General features: G+C 46.8%; 1 pseudogene; it reads right to left on the bottom strand.

Moving 5' to 3' along the window:
• Positions 1-423: 423 nt before the first annotated feature.
• LOC121026099 (signal peptidase complex catalytic subunit SEC11A-like) lies at positions 424-935 on the bottom strand (annotated as a pseudogene).
• Positions 936-5,203: the final 4,268 nt, after the last annotated feature.

The raw sequence follows: 5,203 nt of genomic DNA, 5'->3' as shown, positions 1-5,203 counted from the left end.
CTGTCAACATAGAACTTCTGAGGCTGAATCCATCAGGCCCAGAGGGCTCCTATCTGCATTCAGATGGTTGCGGTCCACACTTCATTGTGTCAAATCGGGAACGTGGCCACTTCCTTCCGGCAGAACCACTTGTCTCAGGTTCCTCTCCTCACCCAAAAAATTCAGCAACGTACAAAAATGTGGAAGTGTGACAATGGCAACATATGAAATCCCGTGATCGAGAGTCCCCTCCAGTGCCCACCATGCCACCCGTGCACCCACCCACGCACACCCTGGTGTGGAAACAGAAACTAATGCAAACCATTGCTAGCAAGAAGTGCCAACCTGTGTATTTGCCACTCCACCAATCGGAGGCCAATACCCTACTCCAAACATTCAGTAATGAAAAGTACCGCACCTTCCAGGAACAGCAAGGCAGACTTCTTACTCATGACGGACCAGCACAGACAAACCCAGCAAAAAGAGTACTGCATACTTAAACCGAGGCTAGTTAACTCATGAGGATCGTTACAATCCCAATACAAGGGACAAATCCCCTTGCTCCCCCGACGACATCCCTTTTCTCCAGCCAGTGTTGTCCTTGTTAAATAGAGGTCATTGACCGCATTATCATCTCCTTTGGTCAAAAACTTGACGGGTCTAGTTTGCTTTTCATGAATCTTCAAGACTTGGTGAACTATACGAATCTCTCTTCCTTCTATCCTTGAAAACGATAATTTCTCCTTCTCGGGTGGGATCTTCAACTCGATTTGTTAAAAAGAGAGTATCTCCTCTGTGAAATGCAGGTTCCACGCTGTTAACCCCTTCCAGATGACCGTCAACCCCTTCCAGATCATTAGCGCCGAGGAGACAATCATCCCCAAATTTAGGACTTGATAATATAGCAGCTGCTTATGCATTTACCGCACACGGTCCACAAAATCTAGAGACGGCATGGTGGGGCTGGCGAGGGCGACACGGGCAGCGGAGAGGGCCTCAGCTGGTTAACTTTTTAAAGTGCATCGCTCAGCCTGACCTGCCCTCTCTCTTAATCCTTCAGTTGTGGCCAGTGTCTGAAGACCAAAATCCAAGTTAGGCCATCTTTCCACCCTGTCTCCCCCACCATTTCCCTGGATACCAATTCTGTGTTTCCTACCCTGCCCTTCATTCCTTTTCCATCTCTGGACTTTATTTCCTTTGCCTGCAGCGTCCTTCCCTCCTCTTACCCTCACTTCCGTCTCTGCCTGCTCAAAACTGCCACTTCCTCTGTGAAGCCTTCTCCAATTTCAGTTGGAAATTCTCTCTTGCTCCTCGCGAGTCCCTGAAGTGCGTTTATTACCCTCCCGCTCACGTTGCGTTGTTAAGCTTAGACAGGGTCCGGCCCCTCTGCGATACTGGTAACCTCTCTCTATGCCAAGAGCATTGTCTTCTGCCCAGTAGCCCATTGTCTGTTTTATACTTGTCACAGTACCCGGCACAGTAGTGTAGGTTAGATGTATGCTCACTCCATAAGTCTTCATTCACCACCCCTGAGTGACCCACCAAGAAAATATAACAAAATCCCCCTTCTCCCACTGCAGTTGTGAGTGTCAATCCCACAATGACTCTGGCTGGATTCAAGGTAGCAGCCAGGAAACTCTCAACAACTCTACAGAAAATCCTCATCGCCAAAGGTGCGTGAATCTTTGCTTGTGCTGTGAGTTAACATTTATTCAGGCCCTGAGACATGCATTCCTATCCTTGTTTTTTTTTTTTTTTTTTTTTTTTTTTTTGGTGTTCTCATGCCAGAGAGAAACCTCAAGGAGAGTCGGTGACCCGGTCGGGGTGACTTAGCTTCTGTTGGGCTGGAACCAAAGCCAGGAGTTCGTGTCACAGCGCCTCCCAGGTCTACCTGTCATTCTTGCAAATGAACTTCCTGAGTGGGATTTTTTGGTTTTGTTTTGCTTTGCTTTTGCGGAGGAGAACCCCGTGCACCAGTTGCCAGTCCCAGGGGAGGATTCCAAACACTTCTGCCCACTGCATCTTGGGATTGGAGTCGCCAAGGGAAATACAATTTAGTCGAACACTGGACGGAACAGCGTGTTACTTACATAGATAAAAGACAGCAGAGTTAGCTTCACTCGTGGGCGTTGGTCCCCCACGGCCGGCGGGTCTCTCCCCAGAACTGACACGGGGCAATTTGCCTGTGAATGATGGGGTACCTGGGTGGCTTAGTTGCTTAAGTGTCTGTCTCTTGATTTCCGCTCAGGTCACGATCTCACAGTTTGTGAGATTGAGCCCCACGTCGGGCTCTGTGCTGGCAGTATGGAGTCTGCTCAGAATTCTCTCTCTCCCTCTCTCTCTGCCCCTCCCCCCACTACGTGCACGCGCATACTCTCCGTCTCTCAAAATAAACACGTAAACAAATGAAAACCAAAAAAAAAAACCCCCCAAAAACCCAAAAGACTGAATGATGATACTGCCTGTCCCAACAGTTTTGTTTTTGGCAGGGGACTGGGAAGGCAGAAGAGAGGTTGACTCTGGAGAGAAACCAAGACTGGAGAATGTCAGTGAGCATCATAGACAAATGGGGAAGCTGGCAAAGGCCGTCGACACCGCATTCAAGAGGATCTCAGTCACTTTGAAATAATGACAATAATAGCTAACACTTACATGATGCTTACTCCGTATCTATATACAAATAGGCACTGATTTATTTAGATAAAGACGTAAATACTGATAGGGCGCCTGGGTGGCTCAGTCAGTTGAGCGTCCCACTTCGGCTCAGGTCATGAGCTCATGGCTCGTGAGTTCGAGCCCCACGCGGGCTCTGTGCTGACAGCTGGGAGCCTGGAGCCCGCTTCGGATTCTGTGTCTCCCTCTCTCTCTGCACCTCCCTCTACTTGTGCTCTGTCTCTGTCTCTGTCTCTCTCTCTCAACAATAAATAAACATTAAAAAAAATGAGTAGAAAAAGAAGCAGGTATACTTCTTATTCTTCTACATGGCAACTCCATAAGATGGGAAAGCTGAGGCACAGATACTTTCATGAACTTGCCTAAGACCACACAGCTCGTAAGTGGCAGAGCCAGGCTTCAGACTCAGGCACTTGGGCTCCAGAGCACGTGCTTTTAAGCACCGGGCCACGGTTTCTTTCAGGAAGACAAGGAAACTCACTGTAGTCTGACCAAGACAGGACCAGGTCACCAAGATGGTCTGAGAAATACAGAGACTGACGCCAAGGAGAAGAAAAGGAATGAAAGCGTTGCCTGCATAGCACTGAGGTTGATAGTTGGACCAGACGTTGTCAGGGTCATGAGTAAGCAGTGTTCATATGTTCCTTATAAATGCTTCATTTACTGATTATACACATACGTTAGGGAGAAAAGAGAGTGTACGTCAGATAGATTTTTTTTGCTTTATTTTTTTTTAACGTTTATTTTTATTTTGAGAGAGAGAGAGAGAGAGAGAGAGAGACAGAGCGTGAGCCGGGGAGGGGCAGAGAGAGAGGGAGACACAGAATCCAAAGCAGGCTCCAGGTTTTGAGCTGTGGGCACAGAGCCCAGTGCAGGACTCGAACTCACGAAATGTTAGATTGCGACCCGAGCTGAAGCCAGACGCTCAATCGACTGAGCCACCCAGGCGCCCCCATGGTTTCTACTTTTTATGTATTAGTTCTGAGAAAATTCATTTTGAGTGAAGCACTAAATTAGCCTTCCCTTATCAAGAGGCTGTCATGTAAATCTAGAGATAGGTACATTGTATTGGTCTAACAGTTTTGGAACTGGGCAAGGGACATGTAGGATGTTGGGACCTCCCAGAAAGAAATGTAAGATATGAGCACTGTAACCCAGGCAACTGAATTGATTATAAATAAAGAAAAGTATAAGGGTGTCCGGCTGGCCCAGTCAGTAGAGCGTGAGCTTTTGATCTCAGGGTTGTTAAGTTCGAGCCCCACATGGGGTGTGGAGATTACTTAAAAATAACATCTTTTAAAAAAAATTTTTTTTTAATGTTTATTTATTTTTGAGACAGAGAGAGACAGAGCGTGAATAGGGGAGGGGCAGAGAGAGAGGGAGACACAGAATCCGAAACAGGCTCCAGGCTCTGAGCTGTCAGCACAGAGCCCGACGCGGGGCTCGAACTCACGGATCGCGAGATCATGACCTGAGCCGAAGTTGGACGCTTAACCGACTGGGCCACCCAGGCTCCCCCAAAATAACATTTTTTAAAAAAAGAAAGAAAGAAAGAATGAAAAGTACAGACCAGTATCCCTCATGAACAAGGGATGCAGAAATCCACAACAATATATTAACAAACCAAATCCGGTAATATAGAAAAAATATATTTTATTCCAGGAATGCAAGGAAGGTTTGACATATGAAAAAAAAAAAAACCTATCGATGTAACGGACCATATTAACGTTCTAGTAAAAGTCTTGATAAGATCAACTGATGCAAAATAAATCTGAAAAAATTCAATATCCACGTGTGATAAAAATCCTTAGCCAACTAGGAATTCATCCTTTTGACCGGGCTTGACTGGTGTTAGATGAAGAAGACGTTTGACCAGGATATGATAGGAAGTGATGAGAACAAAACACAGCAAAACAAAACAAAACAAAACAAAACTTGCCTTAGAAGAACTTTTCTCCTGGGGTGCCTGATGGCTCAGTTGGTTGGGCGTCCGACTCTTAATTTCAGTTCAGGTCATGATCTCACAGTTCATGGGATCACGCCATGTTGGGTTCTGTGCTGACATCGTGGAGCCCACTTGGGATTCTCTGTCTCCCTCTCTCTCTGCCCCTTTCTTGCTCGTGCATGCTCTCTCTCTCTCTAATAATAATAATAATAATAATAATAAATAAACTGAAAAGAAGAATAAGAGGGGCTCCTGGGTGGTTCAATTGGTTAATCGTCCGACTTCGGCTCAGGTCATGGCCTCACGGTTCGTGGGATCCAGCCCCGCGTCAGGCTCGCTGCTGTCAGTGTAGATCCCGCTTCAGATCCTCTGTCTTCCTCTCTCTGCCCCTCCCCCACATTCTCTCTCTCTCTCTCTCTCTCTCTCTCTCAATAATAATAAAATATAAAAATATTTTAAAAATTAAAAATAAAAGTGTTGGGGTGCCTGGGTGGCGCAGTCGGTTAAGCGTCCGACTTCAGCCAGGTCACGATCTCACGGTCCGTGAGTTCGAGCCCCACGTCGGGCTCTGGGCTGATGGCTCAGAGCCTGGAGCCTGTTTCCGAT

The sequence above is a fragment of the Herpailurus yagouaroundi genome, unplaced genomic scaffold (genome assembly GCF_014898765.1).
Source record: "Herpailurus yagouaroundi ecotype Mexico unplaced genomic scaffold, PumYag 67793, whole genome shotgun sequence".
NCBI classification, from domain to species: domain Eukaryota; kingdom Metazoa; phylum Chordata; class Mammalia; order Carnivora; family Felidae; genus Herpailurus; species Herpailurus yagouaroundi.
This window is presented reverse-complemented; position numbering and strand designations above follow the sequence as displayed.